The 20,907-nt window shown below is 36.5% G+C and overlaps 1 protein-coding gene across 11 annotated transcripts in view; it reads left to right on the top strand.

Annotated features, from left to right (window-relative positions):
* B3GALT1 (beta-1,3-galactosyltransferase 1) overlaps nucleotides 1–20,907 on the top strand; it is a 201,703-nt gene that overhangs the window by 82,081 nt on the left and 98,715 nt on the right. For 6 of the 11 annotated variants that reach the window (XR_009723916.1, XM_061343369.1, XM_061343347.1 and 3 more), the window contains exon 2: nucleotides 11,446–11,576. The exons of 4 other annotated variants lie outside the window; for them this stretch is intronic. The gene's annotated coding sequence lies outside the window, so the exon portion shown is untranslated. Of the gene's footprint in view, nucleotides 1–11,445; nucleotides 11,577–12,996; nucleotides 14,873–20,907 lie in introns of those variants that run through there. One more of the 11 variants, XR_009723918.1, reaches the window with a different exon arrangement.

The following is a 20,907-nucleotide window of genomic DNA, read 5'->3' as shown; positions in this document are numbered from 1 at the left end:
GCCAATTAAACATCTGTAGTAACAGCTGATACGCTGTTGTTACCTTACTGCTGCAATAATTTTATGGACAGGACATGAACTTTTGAAGTTCAGTGGTAAATCTGTATTTGGGTATACACCAGCTGTGACCTGTGCCAGGGAAGTTAAAGGAAAAAGAGCAGGCAGAAGCTCCCAGAACATGTAAGTTTAAATTCCATAAATATAGCATGAGGATACCCTCATGCAAGAGATGAAATCATATCAGGTGAAGGCAGATGTCATACAAGTAGTTCTCACATTCAGGCAGTAACTATCTTGTGTCTCATTCTTGGTAGAGACACGTGGTTAGGGAGGACAAGGTTTGACAGAGTCAGGCTGTCCTGGGAAATGTCATAGCTCAGTTTCACCATATTGATACTATATTGTCATAAAATTCAAAATAAAAATATCAAGAGATTCAAAATACTCTAGGGAACTAGTCTTTATAGCTTGAAATGGTGGGAAAACTGCTATATAGTTAGAGGGTATGAGGGTATGGCCAAGGACAACTTAGCCTCAACAGATCACAACTTGATTATTGGGTCACAGACTGCACTAACTGGTGAATTAGACCTAGCATTTACTAATCGTTGTTTTTTTTACACATAATGCCTACAGAACCCATAAATCATACTGTGGATTTGCTGCTGATGTCTTTGTCTTACCTTTGTAAAACGGAATCCTTGTTTCACAGAATGGAATGAAATATCAAAAAGTCAGCATGTACAGTGGAACATAGAAACTAATGCTTCTCAACACAAGAGAGAATTTCTGACAGTTTGCTCCTCAACAAGGAGGACTAAAACAAGCATAGTTGTAACTTTGGTACACTAGCTAGCTAAAAACCCCTCACTTTTGCCAATACAGATTTTACTGTGACCACTTCCAGCTTTAAAGTATGCTTGTTTGGGTTGTCTCTTTCACCTGAGAATTGAGCTGGAAACTTTTCCAGTTATTAATCATATGATAAACCCATCAAAAGTACTGAGAGCACTATATTACATTCACTTACTATACTGTGTAAGTAAAGACAAGAAAAATATGCAGGGTTCTGGTGACCTGAAATGTAGTTTCTTCCAGAGGGCATTGCACAGATAGTTCAGCGTGAGCTGACCACCTGCATTACGGACTCCCACATAGATTGTTCTTTTTTGCAGCAGGTGCAGTCAGTGTTTGAACTGTCAAGTACAAAGTTACACCAGCTACAGTCAGAGTACACAGGAGGACATGAGAGGACAGGGGCAGGATAAAAATGGAGTTGCTAGTGAATAGATTGCTTTACATTATTTCCATTGGTAAGCATGTAATTTTAAAATAGTATTGGCACAGCTTAAAAGGCTAGACTCAAATCCAGCACTCCAGTCTCCTTTGTTACACAAGTCTGACCAGTGAAGTTGTGACAGCAAGCGAGTAACATCCTTCTGCATGGAAAGAATCCATGGCTGTAAAGGAGGTGGCACAAACAAACCTCTCCACAGTTAGCATTATTTTTCCGACGGAAATGCAATGCTGGTGCCTCTGTCCTATTCCAGGACAATATACTGCAGGCAAAGCTAGTTGACATATCTGCTGATCTGCTACCTCCAGCATGTGTGGTCCAGGATCAGGATAGGAGCTTCTTAGAAAAATACATGCCATGCTGCCACCATGGCCAAGGAGCATGAAACTGGGCAGGAGGTGGAAAAGTGGGTCTGTACTAAAAGAATGAGACCTAGCAGGCATGAGAAATGAAATCCAAGTAAACTGAAGTAAAATGGATGGATTAAAAAGAAAATTGATATTTTTTTCTTAGTACACAGTCTGTTACTAATTAAAAAATCGTAAGGTCATAAGGTATTTCTTATGTTACATTAGACCATTCTTGCCTCTTTTACAGCAACTCGTCATAGTTTCTTTCTTATAAGAAAACACCACCACGTTTTTATCTTTTCAAATGCAAGTTGCTCACATGCATAATATACACTGTGTGCTTAGTTTTCATGTAGTGTTTTTACTGGTGAGAGTTTTTTCTTTTAATTCGATATCACTTTCTTACTTTGGAAATAAATCAAGTTTTAAATATTTTCAAACAGAGAAATACAGTTCATTTACATGATTGTTCTACTTATGGATCATGTAATATACACTGAGAATCTGCTGTGGGGGAAAACTGTTTCTCTTTTTCTTTGTGCACTATAATATAGGAGTTTCTGCAGCAATAATTTAAAATCCCTAAATGTGGCTAACAAAATCCTCTATTATTACAGTTCTGGGAAAGAGATCTTTAAATACATAGTTTCTGAAACGTATGGACTTAGGAAATTTAAAAAAAAGGTGGCACTGAACTCTTTGAATTAGGAGAAGCAGTATTAGAAAAGAATACTACACATGAATACTGCATGTGGGTTTTGGTTTTTTTGTTGTTGTTGTTTGGGGTTTTTTTGGTCACTAAATGCTCCTGAGATGCACATCTTCTCTTAGATGTGGTGACATTCTCATAAGCAAAAAGATCTCCAAAACTATCCAGTCTTTGCTGTCACAAATATATCCTTGTTTTACTTATTCAATTGACATTTCTACTTCTCCTAGCACTGGACATCTAGAGGCAGTGTAAATAAAGCAGATATTTAAGCACAGGTAGGTCTGAGAGGCCAATGTATGTGCCTGGCTAAGATGCACATACTGCTGCTGAATGCAGTGCAGTAATACTTTGAGTGGTTAAGAGGTACCTTATGGTCTGCAACTAGAGCATGATGGTTACATGCTCAAGGTTAATCAATAATCACAGTTAGGTGAAGCTGTTACCACAGAATCTGACAGGCAGAAGCTCTTGAATTTTCATTTGCCTCCTTTTATCACATGTGGCATGGTCTCTCTCAGTCACTTGAGCACTTCTAATAAGTAACATCCCTTCTACTCTAGACACAGGGCATGTTGGTGTTTGAAAGTATCTTTTGCTCTCTTCCTGTGCCACATAACAGTTTTCAAGGATTTGTGTGTTTTCAGTAAGTATTTGTTTAGTAACAAAGTATCTCTAGGGAGAGAGGTATTTTTGTTTGATGATGTACAGGAAGATGGAAAAAAGAGCAACTGCTCTTGGCAATGTCATTAGATAATTGTCTGAAGTCTAGGGAAGATTATTTCTTTACCCTGATGGTCCCATGAATAACAAGAATTAGGTATTCTTGTAGAATTCAGCATGTAGTTGAATGGAAAACGTATCTACTGTTCAAACTAGCATTGTATGTGTACCTAAACCTAATATTTTTCTAAACTATTCATTTTCTGTACTCCATCATCATTGGTTCCTTTGTTGAGGTACTAAAGGCTGTCTCTGGCCTGGTATTGTGCATAGATAAGTACCTTCTCTCAAAGGAAATGACACTGGTGTTGCAATGGCATTCCTTTGCAAAAAAAACACCTTTGTCATTTTCTAGTTATATATAAACAATTTTATAAATTTTTTGTCTTTATTTTGCTGCAAAATGCTTTCTCAGGGATGTCCAAATTTATTTTCACTTAATAATATTTCCACCTAATAATAAGCTGGCTTATTTTCCGACCAGAAAAACCTGCTACAGTAAGACATACTAATAAGCGCAGCTGTCTGTTCCTCTCTTACATACAGCCTTTTTACATAAGTGTTAAAGAAGATACTTTTGAATACTCAGAAAAACAGCACTTACGACATTACAGTTCAAGTATGCACAGTTTTGTAAGAATCAGCTAGTGGTTTTTTTCTTACGAAAATACTAGAAGTTTTATAAGAGAATCTCAGGACACAGGAGAACTTTAAAATGAAACAGTAAAAGCCCCTTTGTCACATTCCTCTGTGAACTGGAAATACACTGCACATATAGTAGAACTGGCCATTGTGAATTTACATGTCACTTGAAAAACAATTCTAATACCAGTTATTAAAAACATCTCTGAAATATTGTCTTGAAAAGCTGAAGACCAAAGTTCAAGTCCCTGAAATATATGAAAGGAAGAACAGACACATTAGGTATCTCTAATTGTGCTGTGGCTGCAGGGTTGTAGCTGGAAGGCCTAGAAATGAACTTGAAAAACTCTATTTTTTCCCCCCAAATATCCACCATTGGAAATCCAATATATATAAGAACTGATGATCAAATAGTTCTCCCACCTTTAGTATAATTGGTTCATGAGCTGAAATACACACACCATGTAATCATCACACATACTCAAGACTGCCTCACAAAACTACCATAGTAACTGACTCTTTCATTCTGGACAGTAAATTCAAGACTGTCAAGAATGCCTTCTGTTTACCAGACTTCCCAGTCAGTATCTAATGTGTCAGGAAAACATCAGTGATAAAACAGATTCCAAATGGGAAAATGCCTGACTGAATTTTAAGTTCTGTTCATTGCCAGTGAGAAACCCATAGAATCTCATTCAACAGCAATGGGCACTGGGCCTAGAGTGAAAGTAAAGATAAAAAAAGAATTAACTTGTCTGTATCTAGTCAATGATAGAAAATGAATTTTTTCTTACATTAATTCTACTATATGCAGTGCATATGGCAAGTATAATGGAAAGCGAAGGAAAAATAACTTTGCTTAACATCTTCTAAATATAGAAAAGAGTGAAATGCTGTTTTATCTAATTGTTGAAGACATTGCTAAAAGATGATGATTAGCCAATGCAGTGTGGTGAGAGCAATACAAAGTAGGTTAATCATCAGAAGCTCTTGCAAGCCGTATTAGCCTCTAGTTAGTCTTTTCCCTAAGGTATAAACATAATTTGAATTTCAAAAAAGAGCTTAACAGAACATAGTCCCTTCTTTTCTGTTAAATAAGATCTGGACCATAAAGAAATCAACTTTACCTTTTCTAAATTTCTTTTAATCATCTGATCTGAGTGAGCGAGTAGCCTAAAATTGGGTAGTGTGAATATTCCCATGAGCTCCAGAGAAGATGATGGTAAAACTCCCACCAACTTTTGAGTCCTTGGTCCAAGATAATAAGTACTTTGAAATTCTCCTGCAGATAGATCATCTCTGCTAACTGAGAAAGCTTTTATGCTGTGCTACGTTACATGTCTATGCTTTCCATTCCATGGGGATATAAATCTATATGACATCAGTGAAGTCTGTGTAGCTAATTTATATGACCTGGGCATTTGACACAAAAAATAGCTAGCAAATGATTTCCCAAATGTAATATTCATAGAGATGAAAAGCAAACCTAAGAGGAAAAAACCCCATGATTCAACCTATGACTGTGTGTATGGGAAAGCAGAACGATTTTATTATTTTTCTTTTAACTTCTAGATTTTAAACATTCTAAACCTCAGGTTTTTCCTCTCACAACTCTTAATACAGTTTATCATTGTAGGACTGAAGAGCTGAAGTTTAGTAAGGAATAATAGACTATGTTAAATTTATTTGATCTTAGTGCAGCCATCAGGGGTAGTTATAACAATGAGAATTTTACCTTAAACATACTGAGGATGGGTGAATATTCCCTCCCAACTCCCCTTCTCCAGCACTTCTTGCATTTAAAAAACATCTGCCTTGCTGAGAATATTACGTAATTCAGATGGAAATAAAAAAGAGCCTATTTATTTAAAAAATGTGTATTATTGTCATTGTTTGTAAGCCCAGCATGATTTTTATTAGTTTTCGTGGCTTCAGTAACTACTGGCTTTGTAAATTTTTAGTAGTAAAGAAGGTATTGAACTATGAGCTTCTTAAGCCAAAATATTTGTGTTGCAGCTTCTGTTCCTCAAAATCATACTCAACAAAAATGACAAAAAATCTAATCATAATTGAACAAAAGGTCTCATTATTATTCTACTACTGAAACAAAATTGCTAAAAAAGAAAAAAGTTAAGAAAATCCACTTTTTTTTATGTTTGCCTGTTAAATTCCTTCATCAAAACAATTAAGTTTGGGTAGTAATTCAGAGGGCTAAGTAACTGGAATTCTTGCTAATGAAAATCAAACATAAAGAAGTTACTTAGCTGTTGAAGCTTCTGGATGTGGAGATTAAAGGGCTGGGCATCTTAGCAGTGTAAAAAAGATACTAGAAAGAGAATTGTATACATATTGAAGGTAGTAGTAGAGATTTTCAGGAAGATACGGGATGAAAAGGTAGGGCAGCAAAATTCTGATAGGGAAACACCTGTACCTCACAAAGATGAGCACACCACCTATACAAATGAATTTTACTTGCTTTAGAGTGCATTTGAGGCACAGAGATTAACTAACTGGAATTCCTACCAGCAAGCAACTACATTAGTAATAGATACTGGTATTTCTCAAATACTTGGCAATAATTAAGATAAGATAATAAAAGACATAGATATCAACTAAGGATTTTTTAAAAGTATGTCAGCATAATGAGTTAAAAATAATAAGACCCGCTTAACAGAAATATCAAATTATACATTTGAGAGAGTTTTGCAGTTGTATGCTGATCACATAAACAATATGCAGGGCAAAAAGTAAAGATACACTTCACAGTAATTAGCAGATTAATTAAATACAATAAGAACTGTATTAAAGGCCATGACTAACAAGAAATTTCCCAGCTCAAGCAGCCAATGAATATGATCAGTTTTCCCATCAAACTAGGGTATTTCTGGAGCACAGATTAGCATCAGGATGAAATCAATAGTGCTACAGTCGTAAAAGAGGCACAGAACCAGGACCCCTCTTTATACAAAGGAGTATGAAAGGAGTAAAAAAATCATGGAAAAGTGTAAGCATATGTAATTATTTAATTGAGCTAAAAGAGGTTTAAAGGATTAAGAATAACTACTCTTTTCAATCAGAAAAGCAGCAGGTGTTATTTATTCTTTCATCTGGAAACTGGAGACCAGTTGTTTGGATGTCAGCTTTAGAAAAAATCATTGTGTGATAGTTAAAATGTCCACTGGAAAAGCACAGTTCAATTAAGCATAGTCTGCACAGATCAGTCAGAGAAGGTCATACTTTAGTGACGCGCAGGAGTACTGTGAAGATGTTGTTACCATGACTGATGAGAGGAATTCAGTAAATTTATGATACCCTGATTTGACAGCGCCCTGCCCTCAGAAATTAATGTATATAGGACAGTGTTAGGACATAAGGGGTAACTGAAACTGCTAGTTAAAAATAAGAGGTGGAAAAAATAGATTTAAAAGCTTGCTTTTTCAAGTTGTCATGGAAAGAATTATGTAGGCCTAAATAGAATGTCTAGTACACCCCTATTATTTGGTATAGGACAAAGATACTGATTCTTTTTTTAAATTGCAAATTAATTTCAAGGTTATCTTATTATCTAGATGAATCAGTAGATGACAACCAAAGTTTAGTCTACGCAAAAGTAAACCCATATAAAGAATACAGCGTGCATATACCTTGCATAAGTAGTGCCATTCAGAAATAAGGTGTGAAAAATCCCTGAGCAGTGCCCTTCTGTGTATTGCTAAGGAGAATCACAGAATATCACATACTACCCAAATTTTGAAACGCAATGCATGTTACCAGCTGGGCAACCAGTCCTAACAGGAAAATAATACAACTTTTGTGCCATGCCAAAACATGAGGCCTTTACCAAGCCTTTGTTTGGACAAATTTGTCGCATATGCTTACATTCAGCAGCTTTTTCAATGCCTACCTGGAAGACACAGCAGTGTAAAATTATTTTCCATAAATTCTGTCAGTGCCTCCTATGGAACAAAAAGCTTCCTATACAAATATTAAGCTATCCAACACAACTTAGAAGAGCAGATCTAGCACAGAATAGATACAAGTTTTTGGTTATCACAGGGAAGGTGTCACCTGTGAAATGCAGCAAATTTTCAGCGTAGCTGCTGAAGACCTCAATCAGATCCATATTTGAAATTCTTTTAAGATTTCCCTGTAACCGAAACTTGTGTTATCACTGAACTATTTAAGTTATTAGAAAGAAAATTGACTTTTTCTAGATGATATATGAGACAGTATAAAGTAATCAGAATTATGAAAAATAGTGTAAAAGACCAAGTAAAACTGAGTCAAAATTCTCATTCTGAGAATCAGAAATTATGGGTGCAAGAGATAATCCTGATGGGCCAGTATCACAAGATTCTTAGAATGAATTAAAACTTTCATTTGGGTTTTTTCTGAACTTTTATTTCCCCTTGATCTGGCCCCTACCTTTGTGAAAAGCATTTTCTAGAAGAGGGACAGTCTGCCTCTTCTGGTTCATTTCTTAAAAGATGCTGTGGTCCTTGGAGCTTTCAGCCCTGCTGTAGGTACTGTACACACAGAGGGATCCTTCCCCAGTGAACTCAAGACTTCAGACCCTAACATGCTTTACTGTGCTTCACTGCATGTAATGTATAAACACTAGTCAGTACCCGTAACGCTATCTGTTTCTGAAAACTGAGATTTACAGATGGTAAAGAAACTGATCTGGCTTGGTTAGTGAGACAGTCTTGTAGAAGTTAAAGGAATTAGCACAGATGGAGCGATACCCCATCTGATTATTTTTGAGCAATGGGAAAGATGTAGTTCAGGTGTGGACAATCACTCCAGCTCATTATTATTTTAACCAAGCCATTTTTATGTAAAGGTTTTAAAACAGAACCAAGTTACCATGGAAACTGATTGAAGCAGAGACTTACTGTAAATTCTTTTCTAGACAAGGATAACAGGACTGACAGGTGGGCTGTAAAAGGAATATGAGTGCAATATAAAGTCAGGCGCATATAGTCTGTTTTCTCCTCCAAAAAATGTGTCTTTACAGCTCTGTTTTATCTCTACTATTTTCTACAGTGATATACTGAACATCTTTTGAAAGAAGCTCCACCCAAATGAACGTTTTATTTTGTCATAATCCTTTTTGCAAGGGGATGTACATGCTCTGGGGAAAAGAGCTGAAGGGCAGGGCATTCCACTTACTTTCCCAAACTATTATGTCTTGCCAGAATCATCAGGGAGGAAGAGCCATCACTCAGGAAACACATTTGCATGAAGTGCCCTTTGCTGCCAATGTTTATATTTTGCCTCTGAAAAATGCTCTAGGTACATTCACACCATAGCAGTGTTCTTCTTGTATGATATGAAAGAAGGTAGCCAGGGAATAAAGTCTTTTTAGGGAAGAAATGCCCCATTTCCCCTTCTCAAAAATTTGGAAGATATACCTATTTGCTGCAATCCTATTCAAAGTCAAAATGATTTCACTCCGTAAATATCTTTCTTAGTCTGATGGATATTGGTAAGAATAACAGAGATTAGAGTACACAGCCCCCAAAATACGGTGCCAGATATGTAAGAAGGGAAATTGGCAGAGAACAAACAACACCAGAGCATGTACCTTTTCCACTTGGAATAGTTAGCTGTCAGCACTGGAAAACATTTCAGCATATGAACATGCAGTATTTTTTTTTTACATCTGTGCCGGATGTTTCTACCTGCTGTGCTTAATTTCAGAATCTTATGTTATCATTAGAGAAAAATAGTTCTCTTTTCCAGTATCATTTTCTACCAAAAGGAAGGTGGGAGAATGGGGGGGGATCCTTACTTGAACTCATTCTGATACTCTTCTAGCCTGAATTTTCTGCTTCTTGGTTCCAGCTCCCAGCTGGAGCTGTGTTTGTACATGCCCTCCTGACATAAGCCATAAAGCAGTTTTCCTCTGGATTTTAAGAGGTTTGCTTGTCATCAACAATCATAGTTGGTCCCAGTGCACTAGAATCACAATAGGTAGTCACCTTTTCCAGCATGTTTGCCTTACAGCTAAAGGTAATGGCAACAGCTGGTTTTGTTGACAAAAGTAAATACACTTCTCACCTTCACAGTCTCTGCCTTCCTCAGCAATGTGGGGGTGGGCACATGACAGATGGTTCTTCCTAGCTAATCACAGAAAAAATGGTGTTTGGTGTATGGCATGAATTTCCAGGCAACTAGAATGCTTTTCATTTAATATCCTCCCAGTGAAAAGCTGGACACACTCATAAAATGTGGTACGCTCTAAGGAATCGCATACTTCATGTTAAAGTATATAAAGACGTGACCACAGAAATCTGCAATAAATGATGCACAACCTAACTGGTACTTGTCATAATTTTAATGACTGTGCTTATTATATGTAAAACTTTTTGCCAGCGAGACAAAGAGAAACATGGGGCCAAATTCTGCTGGTTTTAGCCTAAGTTCATCTTGGATTCAAGGCTCTGTGCACCATACTTTGTGTGTCTGAGCTACTGAAGGCTGCCAGTCCATATTCAGTGGCAGGCAGGCTTCTCTGCAGAGGCTTGTTCAGTTCTTGAGACTGAACACTCAACATCTCCATACATTAAAGAGTGGAACCATTTTCATCATTTAAAAGAAGCCACTTTAAGTATTTCTATGCATTTTGTCTTCATTCTGACATAAATCCTACTACAGAAGGGCTAACAAATACGGCTGTTGTGTTTCTCAAGCAAATAAAGTCCCCAGGAATGTAGAAATCATTTTAAAGATAATGGCTTTCATTTTAGAAAATACATCCCAAGAGTCTACAGTAGAGTTCAGTTAAAATTCATTAGTACCATTATACATTCCCAAATTCTGATTATTTTTCATACCTCCTTGTATGACAAAACTATGTCATTTCAAATAATCATGATCAAATTCCCCATACAGGCATCTATAACTATAATGGACTTAATTAAGGAAGTCAGAGGATTACAAATGAGAATGTTAGGAATAGCTAAGTTCATAAAAGAGGACAATATAGTTTTTATTTACAAACTCATGCCTAAATACATGATTGTTCAAAAGCAAAGGTGGAAAAAAGAGGCACAAGAGCTGGAGAAGGGAATGTTAAGAGTTGGGGAAAAGCCAGGAAATAGGTTCTGGAATTAAATAAAATAAAAAAACCCACAACAAAAAACCAACCGAACAACCCATGAAAGAGTGACAAAAGAGAAAAGGAAACAAACCTCCTTTAGATTGCAATTCAGAAAACTGCCATTTACAGTATAGAGGAATTTCTTGTAAGCCTGATCAGAATTCTGTGAAAATCACTGAACGCCGCAGTGTCTCTGATAGATACCTTGTTATAAACTTCAAGATCAGCTCTAAAAGAAAACAGGTAAATGCCGCAACTAGTTTTTGGCACTTCTAAACATGGCTGGTCACTCTGAAGGTTTTGCTTGGGTTTCTAAAGGACAACGTGCCAACACTAGTAGTTTCTGTTTCTCATAAGCTCATGTTTTGTGATTTAAGACACATTATTTCTATGTGTTTGTATTGCCACATTCTTTTCAGAAAAAAAATAATAATTACATGAATGGATTATGTGCATGGGTTTAAGTGGTTACCGATATAAAAATAAGGCTGCAAACTTATTACATCAGAACTTGACCCCAGGTCTCTTGTTCTCTCTCTGTTTTAATGGAAGACAAAAAGAAGAGTAATAAATGCTTTTTATTTACCCATCTGTAACTCTAAGGTATTTGTCAATGCAGGTTCATCAATGTACAGTCCGCACTGGTTTCGTATGTGACAAGGAGGCAAGAAAAAAGTGGAGAACGGCAGTAGAGATAAAGCAGATAAGCAAGAAAGAAAAATTAAGGACAGAAAGTTTCTAAAATATCAGGTAAGGAATTCAGGTGATTCTGTATAAAGTGTGAAATGTGTAATGACTCATATAGAGTAGCTTATGCTTACCTTGCCCCTCCCTACTGTTTCTGAGAATTACCACTTTGTGTGTCTATGGACATATGTATGCACACACACATACCCTACTCCCATACACTCACACAATAAATCTCCTTTTTGAGCAAAATTGCCATTACCCTCAGTGCAGATATTTACTACACTGGTATTTGACATATCTTTGAATGAAATCCATTTTCTGTATTTCATTTTGTTTAAATAAAAGATTGTACTATTTCTTACAGAAAACCAAACAAGCAATACTTTTCCAAAGGAGTAAAAGAGAGTTGTGCTATGTGGTTTACTGTTCTTTCTCAACAAATCAGTTCTAAGTTCTCAAATCTGACATTATCGTAGCCTGGTGCTGATCTCTTGGGGCATTACATGCACACTGCAGAAAAGTATCATGTTTTATGACCTACCTCTTCCTTCTTAGATTGGTGACAGGTGGAAAGGTCATTTGGAGCTTCGACACACTCCTATTTCCCAAGCCTGGGTAGAGAAGAGTAAAAATGTATTTACTAAAGAGCAAATCTAGAAGAACAGTGAGCAACAATTCATCCTTTGCTCCTCTCCTCTGCTGCTTTGGTGAAAAGTTACTGTACCACGTGTCATGACATAGTGAGAGGGGACTCTGTGTTCCCTGCAGCCTAAAACAAGCTGAAAAGCTAAGCTAACTGTATGTTACATGATGCAATGGCTCACGACAGAAACATTTTCTTAATCTCTTAAGTAGACTTACTTCTAGAATAGATTGAATTATATTTTTGCCACAAGCATAAGATGGAAAGAAATACTCAGACATTGGATATCCATCATTTGCCTGTCTGTCTGCTTAATACTTGCCTCTTCTTCCACTCATAAAACTAAAGCTAACGTGAGATGCTCATATAACAACACATGTCAACTGGTAAGAAATGCAGGGTTTCACATTCCTATGTAATATCAGGTTATCACATCCATTTTGTACATATACAAATGAAAATTCCCTTTAGAATTTAGCTGTGTAGGCAAACATTTGTAGAACCCATCTACAAACCACGTTATGCTTATTTTTTAACTTTCACGGAACAGTACCTAATGCTTCCACACAGCACAGTTCAGATGATTGACTCCAAACCTGTGGAAATCCACTACTGAAATAACACATTCTGTGAATCCCCAGGAACAATACAGACATTAAAAACAAACAAACAACAATGCCCAGTCAAGCCTTGCAAACTACATGAAACTCATTATTACTATTACATTGTATCAATTATATGTTGCACAAGTCATGATAATACAATATTGTGTTTATGCTAACTTTCTGAAGTTTGGTAAGCTTAGCACGCTGAGACATTCTGCCTGTTCCTTTGTAGGTTGTTGATTCTTGCAAAATGACGGCTGCTGCGTTTATGTTAAAAAAGGCTCAGAATGTCAGCAAGGATGCTTCTAATGGAAGAAGCAGAATAATACAGCTAGAGTTTCTTTAGGACATGCCATATTCATCAGTTACAAACTTGGGAATGTCATTTTGTAAAAGCTGCATGATAAAAGATGCTGTGTGGTGTACAGCTGACTCTATTTGCCATATGGCATGTTATTATTTTGTGTTACCTTGGGGAGTGCTCTAGAAGCAAAAGAATAGAACACACTCAAGGCATATAGAATAATAAACACAAATTGTATAGTTTTTAATTATAGCAATACGGTCTGTAACTAAAATGGAGATGGAACTAAATATAAGAGTTGAATATGTGCTATACCACTCTCCAGCTACCGAAAAGCAATAAACTCCTATCAGGAATATTTAAAGAGAAGGAAATTGCCAGCCAGCAGCCCTCAAAGTAAGTTGATTCAAAAGTCGGCAAATGCTATGTGCAGTGGTACACACATTACCATAATATGGGTTTACATCAAAAGCACAGTTTTACATGGCGTAGGCTGGAGAAAACTTTTAAATCAGTAATGTCTAAAAATGAAAATCCAGATGTACAGCTGTAATAAAACCATCAAACAAATAATTAGAACAATAAAGTGGGGGGGCTATTTGCTAAAATCAATTAAAGAATCCTAAATTATTTGTGTCAATTTGATATAGGATAAGTGAGCCGTTGACAGGGACTAAGAAATCCCAAAGCAAGCAACATCTTCAAATTTGCAAAAGCTTTACTTTTACAGTACATCAGAATTGACAAGGAGATTGTCATTAATACGGCCAGAACTTAGCCAAGATTTAAGGAAAGTAGGTGCAATGGAAAAGTACTCTTTCATTGTGGCAATATTTGGCTACACATTCAGTTCTTCCCATGCCAGCAAACAGCTTCACCCCTCCCACCTTGCAGTGCCATCTTTGGAGGTGTAGCCTAACTCTTAAGCAAAGCTCAGCCAAAGTTAGATCATTCTTTGGGAGCTATTACTCAGTCACAACTTAAATTTTAAATGACAAATTTTGTGATAGCCAATGACGGAAATGTACAGGCTTGCTGGTTTTGGGAATAGCTTGGATCTAAGCTCCTCAGTCCATTAGATGAGGCATTTCATGATCTGTTACAGGAACAGAATATTTTAAAATTATTCATACTAATTGTGTAATACTTCAGATGACATCTTCAAAACTATCATCTACTCAAGTGTTCAGTTTGAGCAGCCAAAAAGTAGATCACTCCCTTTAGCCAGATCTTTAGCAGAAATAAATCAGAGAAAGCCCAGTAACTCTCAGGATTTCCTATTAGTGGTTATGCATTTTACTTTTCTGTTCGTTTTTACCCGCTATTAGGATGATAATTTCTTTTTTTCTTTTTCTGTAAGACATCCAAGTGACTCAATGTCATTTAAAGACAGCAGACCCTCACAGTAAAATGAGAAGAGGATCACAGCTGTATGACACTTCTAAGCTTCACCCTCCTTGCATTCACTACCCAAACCCACTGGGTACAGTTTACCAGTCTCAAGGTTTGACAGTGCACTAGTTTACATTTGTAAATACTTGCAGCTCAGTGATGGCAGAATGGGCCAAACTGTTGTGCAATTGCAAATTACTGCATCCGTTTTCATTTCTTAGCTAATGTTAATACCAACTCATGACTTGTTTTCCATTTTTATTATCAAAATCTGTGAAGATATCACACGTTTCAGTTTAAATGCCACTCATGCTTATTCCACATTTAACATTCTCTTCAAGCCATAAAAAAGGCTGATGCAAAATGACTGATGTCACTAAATGAGAGTTATTATTTAATGAGAGATAAGAAGTAGGAGAGAGGGAGAAGTAGGGTGGGGTGGGGGAAGGCAGTTTTTGCTATCATACTCAAGGGTATCCTTCCCTTTTAAGTTAGGAATCTTGAATATGTGTTAACTGACAGCTCAAGTTTAAAGACTATGTTATAAACATACCTGCTGAATTAGCAAATGTTTGTCTATTATTAATCTTCTTTAAAGGAAAGATATTATTAGGGTAATATTTGTATACTTTTTTTTTCCTTCTGAGAATGTATTTAGTTCCATAATCATAGAATCATAGAATAGTTATGGTTGGAAAGGACCTTAAGATCAATTAGTTCCAACCCCCCTGCTATGGGCAGGGACTCCTCACACTAAACCATGTCACCCAAGGCTCTGTCCAGCCTGGCCTTGAACACTGCCAGGAATGGAGCATTCACAACTTCCATGGGCAACCCATTCCAGTGCCTCACCACCCTAACAGGAAAGAATTTCCTCCTTATATCCAATCTAAACTTCCCCTGTTTAAGTTTTAACCCATTACCCCTTGTCCTATCCCTACAGTCCTTAATGAAGAGTCCCTCCCCAGCATCCCTATAGGCCCCCTTCAGATACTGGAAGGCTGCTATGAGGTCTCCCCGCAGCCTTCTCTTCTCCAGGCTGAACAGTCCCAACTTTCTCAGCCTGTCTTCATACAGGAGGTGCTCCAGTCCCCTGGTCATTCTCGTGGCCCTCCTCTGGACTTGTTCCAACAGTTCCATGTCCTTTTTATGTTGAGGACAGCAGAACTGCACACAATACTCCAGGTGAGGTCTCACGAGAACAGAGTAGAGGGGCAGGATCACCTTTCAGGATGAAAGATAAGCAGCATCTGACAGAACTAGTGTTTACCTACCCTAATAAATCAAGAATTTACAACTACATTTTTAATACTTTGATTTATGTTATTCTGATTAACTCTGTTATCTCAACAGCAAACACAAATGAACGCATTATTGCATGATAAATTTCAAGTGGAGCATTGTAATGGAAAAATAACCTTTTTAAATACTTAGTGATTTCTTATGAAAAGATAGAAATGTTTACTTAAATGCCAGAAATGGATTTTCAGTATCAGTTCTTCAACCTCAAATCTTATTGTAACACGGTAATTATTACTATTATTTCCTAATAAATTTATAAACTAGTCAAGTCGCACATCAAACAACTCAGGAAAACATCAAGAAAAAAATAAATGAAAAGGCTTAAGAGTTGAATTTGAGGAACGAACTGTGTTGCAAAGTTTTCTCATGACAGACAAAGGTTTTTTCTGCTATTTCAATTCATTTATGCAGTTGTTGCTTGTTTTTTTCTTTACTAATTAATCATGACAGTGCTGTAGTATAATATTGATTACGTTAGACGTGTACACATTTAAAGTCTTCAATTAGTTTAAGAAAATGCAGATAGGCCAAAAATTTGCTATGCTTCAGAGGAAGAATGTTCAATTACATTTAGCAGGAAAATCACCAGTACTTTTGTCTAACCACAGTTTTTAAGTAACCAAAGGGGAAATGGCAACAATAACTTAAGAGAATCCTTATATCAGAAAGAACAGAATCCCAAAGGCATGACTTCCTCAAGTAGTACATTTTGCATGATAGAACCATACTGTCAGCTACTCACCCCAGTTTTAGTGAAATTGCAGTATTTAAAAATTTGGAGGACTGGTTACATAAACTGAAAATTGTTAGCATGGGCAACCTCTGACTTTCACTTCCAGAGGCACTAACACACTTAATTTTATAAATATACCTTTACTTGAAAACTTGAAAACCAAGCAATGACCTGTGCTTTGGGGGTGCCTAAGACCTAGCTAAATATGAGTTTTGTGTCTATTTCAGGGCTTCTTTTGATACGTATTCAACTGTCCTTTCTCATACATTTCTTCCGTAAATATACTCTGCTGGATATTTGCAGTATATTGTGAACAGATGTTATTCCTGCTCTGCTGATTCATGTTAGGGGGCTTGTGTCTTTGATGGGTTGTGAAGGGTGGATGAAACCATACGTGAGAAACACAGAATAGTAAAGAAAATATTTAGGATTTCACTGCTTTTTCTAAATGAGGTTATTCACAGCAGATTATAAACTGGTGATTCCACACTATTCTAAATCTAAATCTTATTATGCCATCAAAACCTGACAGACTTTCAATGTAAATGACTAGTGAAGTCTGAATCCTCATCACCCAGCATGGTCTGTTTCTGCTGTAGTCTGGAAACAACCTCAGTACCATTTAAGAGTAAGGACCGCAATCTGCCCTTCATGGTCCAACAGTGTGATCTGTAATACCAGGAATTTTCAAGGGTGTGGTAAGCAGATCCCATTTCGCAAGCATGGCTTTTTAACTGCAGTGCCTATGTTGCATGTTTGGGCAGTCGAGTCACTAGTAAACTACTGAGTGTTTTGCTATCATTTTGTTCCCAAAGATGTACATGTATGTTCTTGATACACTGTATAGGTTCCAAAAAAAAAAAAAGAGAAAACAATTATTTGAAGTAAACAACAGAATCTTAAAAATTAACAAGATTAAAAATGTTCTGAGTGAGTTCATTTTATTTGAATGCTCAGGTACCACAGTGAAGGCTATGCCACCCTTATTTACACCTCATCTCCAAGGACACTTCATCTCCTACTCAAGCCTGCATCCTAAAAGTAACGTTAAATGCTTTCCTGGAACAGACTAGTGAACTACATGCTCAGATGATCTCTAAAATGTCTTACTGTTAAAGCCATGTGACTGCAGTAACATCATGCAACAAATTATAATTTGTACATGACTGCATAGAAATAAACCTGCAAGCTATCTTAAGTCTTGTTTGAAATAGAAAAAAGGTAGAACATTTTGGTTTTAAACTGGAAAGTACAAGACTGAACGTGCTTAGAATGAAAATAGCCTTTTCTAATTCCTTGCTTACCTCAAAAGGACCATCTGATTTCTATGAAGTGAGTTAAAACATAAGAGCTATAAATTCTTTTCTGCTGTTTAGAATGCTATTGAATTTTTTTTTTGATATCACAAATGACAGTAAATGTGATTAATGGCTGCTGATAATTGGAGTTTCATTCCAGTGGTTATTGCTTGTCAGTAACAATTAATAGTTCCACAAAAACCCCCTTCATTTCACAGTATTAAAGAATGATGGCTTGTGGGAATTATGCAAAACTAGCAATTTCAATTAGATTTTGAATTTTATAGTATATTGAATAACAGTTTATGGTTTTATAATAGCAGTGATGGTTTATTGTTGTATGGTAATGACTCTCATTACATGTATGTTTATCTGGAGAATTACAATTTTTATAGTCATTATATTAAAAATAAAGTGCATGTTACCATTTCTTTAAAAGTAGAGAGTGTTTTGGTCTTTATCAGTAACGATGATTTTGACTATCAATTACATAGGTTTTGTCCCAGTATTTGATAGTCAAGATGCGATGTATAAGGGATGCAAAAAAGTCTTAAGCTGATCAGTATCAAGCACCAGCTGGTATGGCATGTGGCGCAGTCACCCCGTTGCAAGTCTCTTGCCTGCAGTTGGCTGGACTGTAGATGTAAGGCAGTAACTGTCTCATCTGATAATTTCCAGAACTACAGGAAGAGAGGAGGGGAAATCTTCAATAAAGGGAAAGATACTGATTTTGGAGACTCACTGAGAAGCATCCTCACCTTTGGCCCTTTCTCCAGTAGATAACTGCCTGCAATCAGAATTAAAACAAACAAACAAACAAACAAACAAAACAACAGGAAGGGAGAAGGAATCAAGTACTGGCATAGAGAAGCATACAGGGAAGAGAGCAAAAGTTGTGTAAGATACAGCTGATTGAAGACATTGTCTGGATCAGCACAAAATGGTATATAGAGTTTGATGTGAGGGACTGGAAAGGGCATAGTTTCTTTCTGTGACAGCATTAAACCTAATAGAGCAATTTTTTTAAGTTTCTTAACTGAGAAACGAGCAGGCTCTGAAGTTTAACACGCTTATAAGACATTGAAAATATAAGTATACTAATAAAAATTCTGGCCCTCAGGAAGTCTGTGTATTTCTAACACTGGCATCTGTATTGTCAGGATCTGAGTCATAGATCATCTGAAAAAGTGAAAAAGGGAACAGTGTGGAGAAAGAGCTTTGTAAAGTTAACTTCTTATAGCACAACACATGCCGATTTCACTTGCAGAAGAGTTTTTGCCTAGGACTTCCATTGGCTTTAATTTTTTGTTGCAGATAACACAGTTTCTGTGAGAATATTCTAAATAAATGGTTATTCTGCTTTGTCTTTAATATTGTCTTAAAATTTACTGATTATTTGGATTACTTTCCTAATTTAATTGTACTTACAGAAATTATCTAATGAATCTCCCAAATAAAGACAATTCTAGTAATTCATTCTTGTAATATTCTTCTAGACAATGAAACTTGTTAAACAAGGTAAGATGAGAAGCTGTCCCACCGAGCACTGTATTATCTTAACAAACTAGGTTAAGGAAAAAGACAACAATAAAAATAACTGTGATAATTCTAACAAAATTCCAAGTCAAAACTATAGCACACTGCAAGTTCCATTTAAGATAATCATTGTCCATCCCGTAATTACCATTTCTAAGTCAATGCCAAACTCTGATTGAAGTCAATGAGAACAGGAGCAAGACCTTTATTATAATTTTATTAATTGTTGAGTACTTACTAATTGTATGTGTATGTTATGACAGTAGTGCTAGAGACTTTAATCTCATTAATAGAGGAAATAACATTTTACTGCTGCTAAGGACAAGCAGGATTGGTTTAGTCTACACTGTTAAAAATTCTCTCTCTTCTACTCCTGCCTTACTCACAAAAAAATAAACTCAAATAAGAGTTTGGTTACAATTTTCAATGGAAGTCTCATCAGTATTTGCTAACATTTCACAACAAGAAAGGCTACATAATTATACTAATAAGTTTCCTACAGAGTTCTGCATCAGAGCACCTATATTCACATCACTGTTATGCTTATCAGGTGCATGGATTTCAGGCATTTGCCTTCTCTGACTCTCCCTCCTTACTTTCTATAACTTACATTTAATAAGCAGGCAAAAGCTCCTCTGAGCCTTAGTAGCAGGAGATAATTGTTCCATACTCTCCACAGTTTCCTCTCCAGCACTATAACGTACATCAGTTGCTAATGGTTAATTACTTTGTGCACTTGCAGTTCAGTCTCCTGAGGAGTGAAATTAAATTTTGTGGTTTTAGCCTAAGAGAACATGGACGCAAAACACACACACTTAAAAGTTTTTCTGAACATTAGTCAAAGCACTGCCTTGGCACATGAAACAGAGAGTTGCAGGACTGACTTTTATTCCAGGTGGCACTTGACTTGATGTTCACAGATAGCAGCAGTGGCCAGAACTATTTCTTTGCACGTTGATGAGTATACCCTTTCCTCTCTATGAAAGCCTGCTTATTCACTCCTGCAAGAGGCTGTACATACCACTGTATCTGATTAAATAATTCAATAAATTACTCATTCTATCTGTGTTTTGCTTACATTTGCCTGAAACTATCTTGGCAAGAGGCAGCTAACCAGCCTTGGAGCACTGTCAGTGCTGGGAATGAAACACTTGAATTCATTCATCCTGGAAAATTAAGGAGTGCACTGTCATTCTTTGCCCAGACTTAGTTGGGCAGCTAGTATTTAAATGTGTGCACTGAGGAGAACAATTGCATTTTGCCCATTTTCACTAGAAATATTACTGATCCCTCTGTGCATTGTGTAAATTATGCCCAGATATCTTTGGAAAAAAAGAACTATTTGGAAATATTCCAGTGAAAAGGTTTTCTCAAGAAGACCTATCTTCATAAACCGGAAATATTTTTCTGCAGCATTTTGTATTTAATGAATTTTCATTGAATGAAAATCAGATTCATAGGATCCCTTGTCTGGACTCCTGACAGTTTGTTCCAACAGATCCAGAAATTTTCCAGTTTGTTTTTTTTTTTTTTAGTTCTGAGCAAATACAATGTTTTGAGAAAAATATGGATTAGTTC

The sequence above is a fragment of the Neopsephotus bourkii genome, unplaced genomic scaffold, assembly GCF_033783945.1.
Source record: "Neopsephotus bourkii isolate Nb327-2 ecotype Australia unplaced genomic scaffold, CSIRO-AGI_Nbou_v1 NB_196, whole genome shotgun sequence".
Classification (NCBI taxonomy): domain Eukaryota; kingdom Metazoa; phylum Chordata; class Aves; order Psittaciformes; family Psittacidae; genus Neopsephotus; species Neopsephotus bourkii.
The sequence above is the reverse complement of the archived record's forward strand: the minus strand, read 5'-3'. Positions and strand labels throughout refer to the sequence as shown.